Genomic DNA, 14,060 nt, shown 5'->3' on the forward strand with positions numbered 1-14,060 from the left:
GAGTAGGGTGATATTTCAAAAAAAGTTAATTTACAAGCTGGGTAATTCTTGAGAATTTCAGCAATTTTCTGAAAATTATTTATCACAGATTGAACAATTTCTTCAGGTTCTTGTCTCAGCTTTATATAAGGATGATTGTATTCAGTGAGGTCGCAAGTGCCAACCCAAATATAGAGTGAAATATTGCCTATTAGTGCAATTTCTGTTTCCAAATTATCACGTAACCACTTTAGACCTTGTTTTGAGTTACGGCCAGATTTATCCCACCATCTGATACTGTTTTCAATGGGTAAACTACACTGTGCTTGTAGATATTTCCCCTTAATATCTGTGAGAACCACTGGGGTGAGTATTTGTTCGCCGTTGGGTGGCTCAAAGCTTTTTTTCAGATATTTAAGAAGCTTTTTATCCGTCATTAGCAATTGATAACACAGGTATAAAAGTATATATATGGAAAACACAAATGCAGACAGCAAGTTAGGTTTAAATAAATGTCAAGCGTAAGCACAAACACACACAGATAAAAGTATATTTGGTGATGATGAAGCTAAAATACAGCTATATGCAAGTGATAAAATGTTTCTTGATGGAGAGGGTCATACACTGATGCAGGATCACAATTTCCGAAGCTTTAGTATTTCTTCACAATAAAAATTTCTGGACTTAAGAATTTTCTATTAAAATGTCAAGTATTATATTTACTTTGGAATAGATTATTTATCAGCCAAGGGCCGCCATGTTTTCTCGCTTTTTGATTTTGGCGGGTCACATGTAAAATGTTTTTCTGTCTAAAATTCGTAGGAATACTGTTTAAAAGGTAAAATTTATCACGCCAGTGTTATTATGCAATGTTATGATATGTTCCTGATACAAATAAACGCCAACAGCACAAGTAATTCTTCAAATTGAAGCACAATATAAAAAGACGTTCGTCACCATCCACCACCACACATTGAACCCATCATATCTTATTACATGTTGTTAGATGAAACTGGAGTATTATAACTACTTGCTCTGAAGATCAAAACTTAAGTGCAAATATCATCTTGAATACTCAAATAAAATGTTTTTATATGACTGCATAATTAAAAAAAACTTTGGTCGTATATTGATATTATATCGTCATCGTCGTCAGAAGACAGATGGTTTCCAGATAATAACTTTAATATAAGTAAATAGAAATCTATGAAATTTAAACACAAGGTTTATGACCATAAAAAGAAGGTTGGAATTGATTTTTGGGAGTTTTGGTCCCAACAGTTTAGGAATTTGGTCCCAACAGTTTAGGCATTAGGGCCAAAAGGGTCCAAAATTAAACTTTGTTTGATTTCATCAAAAAATGCATTATTGGGGTTCTTTGATATGCCAAATCTAACCGTGTAGTTAGATTCTTAATTTTTGGTCCTGTTTTCAAATTGGTCTACATTAAGGTCCAAAGGGTCCAAAATTAAACTTATAAAAAAGAAGATGTGGTATGATTGCCAATGAGACAACTATCCACAAAAGACCAAAATGACACAGACATTAACAACTACAGGTCACCATATGACCTTCAACAATGAGCAAAGCCCATACTGCATAGTCAGCTATAAAAGTCCCCGATAAGACAATGTAAAACAATTCAAACGAGAAAACGAACGGCCTTATTAATGTAACAAATGAACGAAAAACAATATGTAACACATAAATAAATGACAACCACTAAATTACAGGCTCCTGACTTGGGACAGGCACATACATAAATAAGGTGGCGGGGTTAAACATGTTAGCGGGATCCCAACCCTCCCCTAACCTGGGACAGTGGTATAACAGTACAACATAAGAACGAACTATAAAAATCAGTTGAAAAAGGCTTAACTCAAATATATGAATTCTGTTCTTGTAAAATTTGGTCATGAATTCGTTGTTTTATTTGAGCAAGCATAGGTGTAATAGGTACATTAAAAGATGTTCAATACAAGAAACCCAGATTATGGATACAATTCTTCATATTACTTGTCCATAGGTTGTTTTCTCTTGTTTGAATAAATATGTCATGAGCTAAGATCTTATTAGATGAGATTAAATGATCTAAAAATTTCATGGAAGACAACAAAATTTTAGCTTTTAAGGGAGTCTACCATGCTCACTGCGACATGCATGGTTGGAAGTTTTACAGTGAACCCCAAGAATTTCTTTGATAAATTTTATATGAAACTTTTCATATGGTTCATTCTCAGTATTTTTTTTAATTGATTCAATACCCCAAATTTCACTACCATATAATAAAATTGGAAGTACCATTGTATCAAAAAGTTTTTCTAAAAGTCTACATTGTTAAGACTAAGAGATTTCTTTATTTTGAATAGAGCTTTTCTAGCCTTTTCCAGCAATAAATTGGAGGCAAGGTTAAATTTACCATTGCATTTTAAAGTTATCCCAAAGTAACAATATTTATCAACTGTCTCAATATAATATTTGTTGATAGTTGAAATGATTTGCCATTAGAATTAAAGATTTTGTAGAATTTACTTCCAGCTTCCAATCTGTACAGAACTGAGCTAGAGTGTCAAGACTACATTGTAGTCCTTCTGGACTATTTGACTATTTGACAATAGTACCAAGTCATTGGCCTATAAAAAAAACAATGAATCTTATTATCACCAATTAGCACAGGGTCTGTGCTATTGTCTTTTTAAATTTTCAACAATGTTATTAATAAAAATATTAAATAGCAAAGGGCTTAGAACATCGCCTTGTTTAACACCTCTTTCAGATATGAAAGATGTACTTAAATCATCATTAAATTTCATTCTATTCTTTGTTTTGGTATACATTGGAAAAACTATGTTAAAAATTTTCTTTCGAATACCATGTGTTAATAGTATATGAAATAATCCAATTATCCAATTGAAGGCTTTTTTAAATCAATAAATGCAGCATAAACTTTCCTATGTTTAGTCTTGTATTGTTCAATAATTGATTTCAATGAAAAATATGATCAGATAGCATGGTTCATCTGACCTTGACCTCATTTTCCTCATTCATTGGTCAATGTTTAGTTTTCTTGGTTAAGATTATGTGACAGTTGTAATAAAGCTTGATATTTAAGACTATCAACATAATATCAATGATTAGTTAAGAAGGCGAGACATTTCAGCTGTGCACTCTTGTCTGGCTAAAGGACAATTTAGAAAATTTTAAAAGCAATGTAAGGGAGGTAAGCCAATTCAATTTAATGAATACTGTTATATATATGTTTGATTACCTCCCTTACACTGCTTGAAAATTATTTAGAAATGATGATTGTTTTGAGATGATGAGCTGTAAATTTATTTTCAGAAGTTACTTATATTTAATATAAATTTTAACCATGACTGTATGTCATTTTATATTTGAATATTTTATGACGTATTTGAATGAGTAGTTATTGATGCAAACTCCATTAGAAATTTTAATTGAGATTATTTTTGAAATAAGGGAAAGGAGGAGGTACATTTTTGCTTATTTCAGATTTCAGTAATTAAAAAGAAAATTTCTTCAAATTCTTTTTTTTTTGGGGGGGGGGGGGTATTAATATTTAAGTTCATTAAAATTGGGAATGAAAATGGGGAATGTGTTAAAGAGACAACAACCCAACCATAGAACATATAACAGCAGAAGGTTACCAATAGGACTTCAATGGAGCAAGAAACTTCCACACCTGGAGGTTTCCTTCAGTTGGCATCTAAAAAAATATCTATACTAGTTCAGTGATAATAGACGTATTACTAAACTCCGAACAGCGTTTGACCTCTACGATCGTAAAAAGCTGTGCCCTGCGGAGCATCTGGTTGACATTTGCCTCTCCACAGTATTTCCACCCGAATTTATATCAATTGATATTTCCCCTTAATGGTTATTTGAAAAGTTTTCGTCGTTGATGTCAAAAGCAATACAATTGAGTTACATTTAAAAAAAAAACTTTCAGTACATATGTCTGATTGACTTCAATGTATTATGTATATCCCAAAACAACAGATATGCAGGACCAATTGAAAAACTATGTACTAAATAATTCAGATTCTTACTAGTGTTGTGGTGGTGTGATAAAGCAACAAAATATGGAAACTAGAGTAAATGGAGAGAAACTTCAAATAGTAAAAATTGTAAGCAGGATAAGGGCTACAATATTGCCCAAATGGATAGTTTTCTGTTATTATAGACTTTTCCCTTGAATTGCTATTGTACCTTTTTGTTTTGCTATTCTCATAACATGATATTTTTCTATCATAATCATTTGGTTGTCAATGCAATTATTGTCTCTTTCATTAGGGATGACATAAAAAAAATCAATGAAGGATAAACAAACTTAATTCAAATAGTTTGGGGGTAGGGGGTCAAATTGCAAGTTTTGTATAAATTGACATAGATTTTGCATATATCCTTATTGGTCAATCAATTTTTCTCAAATTAAGTTAATAGGGGGGTACCGTAGGGGGTCAGTGAAAAAATTATATGAATTAAGTTTTTTATCCTTCATTGAACTTTTGATGTCATCCCTTACAGTCTTGAACATAAAAACTAAATATTAAATAAACAACACTCCTAATGCTCAGGTTGGCTGTCATTGTGCAACACAGTTAATGGTAAAGAACCCTATGGGAAAAACCAGAGAACTCCTTTTGTCAGAAAACGCTGTCAAACATCCAAACATACTATCCACACTGATCTGTGTCCACACTTTTAAAATTAAATGTATGGGTAAATTGCAAGTTTTGTCTCATTTTGAAAACTGTAATAGAGAAAATCTGACAGTAATAATACTGCCCATTTTGACAAAATGAAAATAATGTAAAACTACTGACTATAGCAAGTGTATTCCTTATAAGAGATATTGTCCTTTGTTTAATACCATTTTTTTTATACCTATTTGAATGTCTAGAGCAAAACATATAAAAGATAGAGAGAAAGTGTGCAAACTTGGCAGCAAAAATTATATGCCAGAAATAGCTATATATTGGAAAACAAATTTACGAAATTGCCAGTTAACTTCTTATATAAGTTATTGCCCTTGCATGTTGATATTACCATTTTTTTTGGTGTTATGGGGATAAACTATATTAAATAAAAAGAAAGATTGTTTGAATGTTGGTTGATAAACGTCCAATGCCAGCTATTTCTTAAATGTTCAGGACGATTAACAGAAAGATTAGAAGCAATACAAAATCAAAAACAAAATGATTTTAGTCATGAGCTCATTAGTAAATAAAATTGAGAAGTGAAACGGGAAAAACGTCAAAGAGACAACATCCAGACATAAGAACAGAACACAACACACAGCCACCAATGGGTATTCAACACAGCAAGACAATCCTGGCGGCGGGCTTCTGATTTCAGAGATCTCTAATTGACAGAGCACTTCCTACAACTCTAGAAATTAGTAGTAAGAATGTCCCAGATTGACTCTCAGTTGTCGGGTAATTGGTTGGCCTACTTTTAGCTCACTTGGAAATACAACAGGTTTAATTGTTGGTTAAGAAGTCCTCTTTCGCACGACAAATTAAATTAACTATTCGACACGACAATCCTCGTGTATATACGCGAGGACCATAAAATTATTTTAGACGAATTATCATGGTAAAATAGAGGCCAAAGGTACCAAAGGGACATTCAAACTCGGTCATAAGTCGACATTACTTAATTAGCCTGACGTCATCACGAATTTTCACGATATTTTTTTTCTCTCGACATACAGAATGACAACCTTCGGTAAGAACTCTATCGGACATAAATAAAAAAGATGTGGTATGATTGTCAATGAGACAACTCTCAACGGTACCAAAGTTCAAATGAAGTCGATACAATTCAGTGATAATGAAAATGGGGAATATGTCAACGAGACAAGTCAACAAGCCGACTAGTCCGAGATTACTCTGACGTCCAACGGCTGTTTTGCCAGACAAGCTGGGGCCGTGGGACGGCCCCAGCTTGTCTGACGGCCCCAGCTTGTCTGGCAAAACAGCCGTTGGACGTCAGAGTAATCTCGGACTACAAGCCGACTAAAGAGCAGACAACAGCCAAATAGATCTCCAACGCACCGAGAAAATTCCGCACCCGGTGATTAATAAAATTGTGTACTAGTTCAGTGAAAATGAACTCCTTAGTCCGAGAATACTCTGACATCCAACGGCATTTTTGCCAGACAAGCTGGGGCCGTCACGGGGTTGTCAGAGCTCGTCCAATATAAAGAAGTGGATATTTACGGGTCCATACTGATAGATGAGCTGCTTCGTCGCTTTTGTTGCCGACTAACATCCTTGGAATTAATTTATTCATTTTTCATTTCTTCATTTATGTAAGTTTCAACTACCTACCACCCTTTATTTCTCATATTTAGAGTTGTCACAGTGACCACAGCTTGTCTTGCAAAACAGCCGTTGGACGTCAGAGTGATCTCGGACTACGGCCCCAGGTTGTCTGGCAAAACAGCCGTTGGACGTCAGAGTAATCTCAATAACTCATGAACATATAAATGAACTAAAAATTTAAAAAAATACAAGACTTAAGGATTATGTACCCTTGTGTTGCTTCAATGCTAAACATATGGAAATTTTATAGAAAATCCACAGCCTTTATCCTTGTTCTATCATATTTGGCAATTTGATGACCGATAGATATAGGATTATTGCATGCAGTACTAGCATTGATTTCCTTAAAGCAAGTTTATTAATGTAGTTATTGGTTAGAACAAATAAAAACATGGACCAAATCAAGTACACCTTTTAGGGTGCGCTCGACTTTAGTTACTCTGCACGAGGTATTTTGGAATTTACAGGTTGGATGGAACTTTTTGTAAAAAATAAACACTAGCACATAATAGAAAAGCAAGTGAGTAATCTATATTTCAAATTTTATAACACAAATCTCTTTATTAAAGGCTGTGGATTTTCTATAAAAATCTTGGTTTATTTGCCACAAAGTACTCTTTTTCTGTTAAATGCAATGCAACAGTAAATAATAATGCTTTGCATCAAGTTTCCCCCTAGTATATGTTCAAAATGGCCTGTCTCTATTATTCATTATATCTGTAGTTTTGATACAATTGATGTTTGAAAAATTCGTACAAAAATGGCTACAGAAGCCTGAGAAGGGTACATAAACCTTAACAAAGGCCAGAGGCTCCTGACTTGGGACAGGCGCAAAAATGCGGCGGGGTTAAACAAGTGGATGCAAATCATATTATATGATGATGAATAGAACAGAACAGAACAGAACATATTTTATTTCCAATTAAGGGCCCACAAGGGGCATACAGAGCATACATGAATAAGGCAAAAGAATATTGATTTGCATAGATACATAGATACAAACAATTTTTTACATACAGTTACAATACAATTACTAACTCATATTCACTTTAATAAATTTACCAACAGCATTAAGGACCTGATTGTCTTCACAGTTTAATAAATAAATAAATTTATGCTGATTATCAAGTGTAGAAAAATTCGGAATTCTTTGGCAAACAAAGTCAAAGAGAGCATCTCTATCCGATTTAAGATTTTCACAGTTAGTTAAAAAATGGATTTCATCTTCAACACAGCCAGAGGAGCATTTTTTGCAAATTCTTTCATTTCGTGGAATATTTGAAAAACGACCAACTTCAATTTGAAGCTTATGAGCAGAAATACGTAATTTGCATATAGATCTTCTAAAATCAAAGTTCTTAATTAAAGAAAGATAATTTTCATAACCAAAATTCTGCTTAAATTTTACATAATTAAACAGTTTTCCATCAGAAGCTTTGTTTTGGCTAGCATACCAATTGCTAATATATTTAGTGTGAATTAATTTACTAGATATGTTCAAAAATTTGTATTGTCCGAAATGTTTTACTTCTTGTTTAATTTCAAAAACTTCTAATACTTTTTTAACAAATGAGAACCAAGAAGTTATGTTAGATTTGTGAAGCTCTTGGCTGCATTTATAAGCATCTTTCAATAGACTGAAATCAGTTGTAAGATTTTCAAATCTATACCAGTATTTTACAATTGACTTTACAATATCATAATGTAAGGGGAAACGTCCCAGTTCTGATAATACAGCAAAATTGACACTCCTTTTGTGTACACCAAGTATAAATTTAGAAAATTTAAGATGGAGATTCTCACACTTAAGATTTTTAAAAACATTTTCAAGATTAAATAAGGAAGACTGTAATTTATTACAAGAGACATTATAACCTCCCCATACCTCTGAATTATATAACAGAATGGGTTTAAGGGTATGATCAAAAATATGAACACAAGATTTTATTCCAGGAGACAAATTGATAAAATCCTTTCTAAGTTTATAGTAGGCCTTAAGAGCCTTATTATAAAGTTCAGTTTTAGCTAGATGAAAACTTCCAGATGCAGTAAAGTGAACACCTAAATATTTGTAATGAGCGACACAGTCAATCAAGTTATTCTGCAGTCGATATATCATCTGAATCTTATTGATTTCATTAATTTAAAACGATATTAAGGTAATACGATTTATCTCTAAAAGTAACTATGTAGAATTTACTTTTTATTATAGGTCTATAATTATGCTCTAGCAATTTCCTTTTGGATATCGATATAATTTGAATTATTCTTACAGTAACTCTGAAAACAAAGTTGTTTTTTTTTTTCGAAATTGATGCGGAATAATGCTTCTAATAATAATGATAATTACACCTTCAAATACTACAACAAACCCTGCATTGAATGGTCACCAGAGATATGTCTGATCGAGTCGGACTATATAGTCATAGATAAATTCAAGGTATGATGTACTTTCCCTTTTTTTTAGCTCACCTGGCCTAAAAGGCCACGTGAGCTTTTCTCATCACTTGGCGTCCGTCGTCGTCGTCGTCTGTCGTCGTTAACAATTTTTCAAACATCTTCTCCTCTGAAACTACTGAATGGATTTGAATGAAACTAAGCATGATTGTTCCTTAGATTATCCTGTACAAAGTGTGTGCTTCGATTTTTGATCCGTCAAAAAACATGGCCGCCGTTACTTAAAATAGAACATAGGGGTCAAATGCAGTTTTTGGCTTATATCTCAAAAACGAAAGCATTTAGAGCAAATCTGACATGGGGGTAAAAATGTTCATTAGGTCAAGATCTATCAGCCCTGAAATTTTCAGATGAATCAAACAAACCATTGTTGGGTTGCTGCCACTTAATTGGTAATTTTAAGGAAATTTTGCAGTTTTTGGTCATTATCTTGAATATTATTATAGATAAAGATAAACTGTAAACAGCAAAAATGATCAGCAAAGTAAGATCTACAAATAAGTTAATACGACCAAAATTGTCAATTGACCCCTTAAGGTGTTATTGTCCTTTAATGACAATTTTTCACAATTTGTTCATCACATTTGCTAACTTTAAAAAATCTTCTCCTCTGAAACTACTGAATGGATTTGGATGAAACTTAGCATGATTGTTCCTTAGATTATCCTGCACAAAGTGTGTGCTTCGATTTTTGATCCGTCAAAAAACATGGCCGCTGTTACTTAAAATAGAACATAGGGGTCAAATGCAGTTTTTGGCTTATATCTCAAAAACGAAAGCATTTAGAGCAAATCTGACAGGGGTAAAAATGTTCATTAGGTCAAGATCTATCAGCCCTGAAATTTTCAGATGAATCAAACAAACCATTGTTGGGTTGCTGCCACTTAATTGGTAATTTTAAGGAAATTTTGCAGTTTTTGGTCATTATCTTGAATATTATTATAGATAAAGATAAACTGTAAACAGCAAAAATGATCAGCAAAGTAAGATCTACAAATAAGTTAATATGACCAAAATTGTCAATTGACCCCTTAAGGGGTTATTGTCCTTGAATGGCAATTTTTCACAATTTGTTCATCATATTTGCTAACTTTAAAAAATCTTCTCCTCTAAAACTACTTAACCAAATTCAACCAAACTTCAACTGAATGATCAGTAGGGTGTATAAAATAAAGTTTGTGCTTTATTTTTTATTTCGTCAAAAAACATGGCCGTCATGGCTAAAAATAGAACACAGGGTAAAATGCAGTTTTTGGCTTATATCTCAAAAACTCCAGCATTTAGAGCAAATAAGACAAGAAAGAAGTTAAGCCCCAGTCCCACTAGACCACGATCGCACCACGCTCACCGCGATCTAAATTAAATTTAGATCGTGGTGAGGTCGCGGTATGAGCGGCAAGAAAATCTAAATTTTCGTTGCTTTCACGATGCTACTACGTCCTCATTACGCTTCTACAACGATCCCGCTACGAGTATAACACGTTCTCACCGCGCTTATTCTGCGACCTTACTACGCTTATCAAGATCTTTCTACGCTCATCACGTTCTCACTACGACCATACCACGAGTTATCCGATTGCAACACGATCTTACCACGCTTCTAATGCGATTATAGCACGTTCTTACCACGATTACACTACGTTCAAACCGCGATCTTACTACGCTCTCAGCAATAACGTCAACATCGTGTTCCATATCAATACAGTATCATTCCTTCAGTTCTATTTCTAATTAATACGTAGATGCCTCGAAAAAAAATACAATCAAGTCACCAAAATCTACTAGAACAGGTGGACGTGGTGTTAGGGTTGATGTAGAGGCAGATGGAGCTCTGATAGTAACGAATCTTGATCAAGTAGAGATGTCGGACCGACCAATCCGACCTAATTTACAACCTATTGTAAAGATGAAATGACGATATTTTAGTGAACGATAGCATATGAAACAGATGTGTCAATAGATATAGGAAGATGTGGTATGAGTGCCAATGAGACAACTCTCAATCTAAGTAACAAATTTTAAAAGTAACAATTATAGGCCAAGATACGGCCTTCAACATGGAGCCTTGGCTTACACCGAACAACAAGATATAAAAGGCCCCAAAAATTACTAGTGTAAAACCATTCAAACGGGGAAACCAACGGTCTAATCTATATGAAAACAAGAAGCAAGGTTGAGCCGTTAGAGAAAATGGACAAGAAGTCCCAATTACATACAGACAAACAAAACCTGGAGAGAATTAATATATTTTATGGGAAAATGAAAATGAGAATAATGGTCGTAGTATGAACGTAGTCAGGTCGTGAGAAGAGCGTAATGAGGACGGCAAGGGCGTGCTAGAATCGTACTATGGTCGTGAACAGCGCGGTATAGTCGTAGTGGAAGCGTAGTTTGGTCGCGGTGAGAACGTGATGATCGTAGTGAGGTCGTAATAACGTCGCAGTGAGATCGTAGCGCAGTTTCTCCGAATAGAATCGCGCTTTCGCTACGCTCTCACTACGATGGTACAGCGACCTTTGCGATCTTACTACGATCTTAGTGCGCTCTCACTACGATTCTACTACGACCTGATTTGGCCACGATCTCACCACGATTGTTTTGAACATGTTCAAAGTTGGCCACGCTCATCACGATCTTGAAGACCTCACCACGACCATGATACGACCTTACTGAGATCTACACGATCGTACTACGATCATCAAAATTTGCATTTTTTTCACAGATCGTAGTGCGATCGTGGCCTAGTGGGACTGGGGTATTAAAGTATTTATTAGGTCAAGGTCTACCTGTCCTGAAATTTTCAGCCGAATTGGGTAACTGGTTTTTCAGGTATAATGCCCTTGAATTGATGATTTTAAAGAAATTTTGCAGTTTTTGGTTATTATCTTGAATATTATTATAGATACAGATAAACTGTTAATAGCAAAAATGTTAAGCAAAGTAAGATCTACAAATAAGTCAATTTGACCAAAATTGTCAATTGACCCCTTAAGGCGAAGTGTACGTAATTGCACGCCTCTAGCGGAATACGGGATTAAAAACGTTCGTCGTTAGTTACGCAAGTTATCTCCCTTACTCCAAGAGAGGACACACGAAAGTCCACGAAAGAGAAACTACTTTCTGCGGTCTATAATAAATCCAACAAACACGCCTGTGCTGTTTTAAACCTCATAGAAATTATCTAAATAATTCCAATTAGAAATCACAGCATTCTGTACGTTGTTCTGTGTGCAGCCTGACTAAAAAACACTTTTTTTTTTTGTTTTAGACGCGTAGGAGAAGGCATTTCGTGTTTATGATATCAACAGAAAGAAAAAAACGCCTCACAACAAAATTATAAACAAATAAACATGTAACAATTTTTCTTCTATTGATATCAAATTAATTAAAATGAAACCTGAATTGACCCAACAATATCGTTTTAAAAAGCCGTAGTCTTGAACGAAAAACTCAACGTAAAGTTTTATAATAGGTTACAAATAATTAATGAAAGACGTGTGAATTTAATTATTTAAGTGAAAAGACGTTGAAATGTTCGTATTTTGTGCAATTGAAAATTTAAGGACATGATTTATATTCATATAAGAAATCAGACGATACCAAGAGAATAATTTGACCACTAGTGCAACACTTACAGGTCGGAAGAACAAAGACGAAAAACAAACAAAAAATAAACAAATTAGGCCCCAAAAATTATTCAGTAACTTAAAAGTTGTCTCACTCTAACATTTATCTTAAAAGTAAGTAAAAATTATGTCATTCAACTCCCAGTTTTCAACTTTTTCTACATGTGCAGAAAATAAACAGGTGTCTTCTATTCCGTCCGCAATTTATGGGAAAACTAAATCTAAATTTAGAACCATATTGAAATTGAAAGTACACATGTAAGATAAAATATAACATGTCATTTTTTCTTTCACAAATTCCAATTTCGAAGAGATATATAGCGAAATCTGTTTTCTTTTATTGTGCCTGTGTGCATCATTCAAAATTAGAGAATGTAATTTTGAAGTATCAAGTCTCAATTCAAGATTATGAATGAAATAGAATTACGGGGGGGGGGGGGGGGGGGGAGGGGGGGGGTAGGACCTTTATCGGAACTCCAGGATCGGGTGTTTTTAAGCTCGGGATTTCGGGATTGACCCTTTCGGGATCCGGGAATTCTATTTCCGAATTTCGGGTTGTCGGGATTTATTTTTTTTTTAAATTCAGGACCTCGGGATGTCGTGTTTTTAAGCCCGGGATTTCGGGATCTGGTCCCTCCGTCCCTCATCCCTCTATTACGTTTAAAGAAAAGAGGTCAGGGAAGTTTTGTAATACTGCAATTTAATATTTAGTGGAATGAGAGGTGAAATGTGTTCAGACTATTACATTTCAATTTTTTTTTAAATTTAACCCAAGTTTACTGCAAGGGGTGTTTAACGACCTCGATGATTATCCATGAGGATCTCGCACTCGGTCAGCTCTAGGTTTTCACCTAGTTCATGATCATATCAGAATTGAGAAGCCTGTGGTTTACTAGTCTTATAATATGAGACTTTGGAGTTCATATAATTTACATTCAACGTTTTTTATCGAATATTTCAAGTCTTTTTGACTATCAATGTTGAACCCCCCCCCCCCCCCCCCCCCCAATTGATTGGATAAAATGAATGGATTACCGCCCCTATTACAAACTAAAGTCCTATAAACTGACTGGTATTCGAATTTGTTAAAAGAAAAAATTGGTATCTCTAATACCGTAATGCCGAAAAACAATCATTTGTTTCCGCGAATTCCAAACAGCTAGAAAAAAAATATTCCCGAGTTTCAATTTGGGTAACTCGAATAATTCAAGCCCTTTCCATGTCCGATTTTCTCCCACACGAGAAATGTAGCATTCGTACCTTAGCTGAATAATACGACTGAATTATTCGGGTTACACTTTGTGTAAATCCCGAATGCACATAAAAGTAAAAGTCCAGCCCGACTTTCGGGAAAGGACTGTTGAAGATTTCAGATTGATTTCCAGAAATAAAAATCATACAAAAATGTTTCACTCAAATATTCGTCTTCAGACGTGTAAAATTATACAACGGTTACTAGCCGGTCTGGATTGTGATAAAAAGAAGCGCATGCAGTGCATAAAATATATAATGTCGTGGCTCAGGGATGTGTTGAATTATAGAGATGCTTATGCGGCACAAAGATAAGATTAATTAGGGCCCAGCCTTTAGGCGGGTCGCCCTATAGTGATCAGTCTGTCCGTCCGTCCGTCCGTCCATCCATCCGTCC

The sequence above is a fragment of the Mytilus edulis genome, chromosome 2 (genome assembly GCF_963676685.1).
Source record: "Mytilus edulis chromosome 2, xbMytEdul2.2, whole genome shotgun sequence".
NCBI lineage: Eukaryota > Metazoa > Mollusca > Bivalvia > Mytilida > Mytilidae > Mytilus > Mytilus edulis.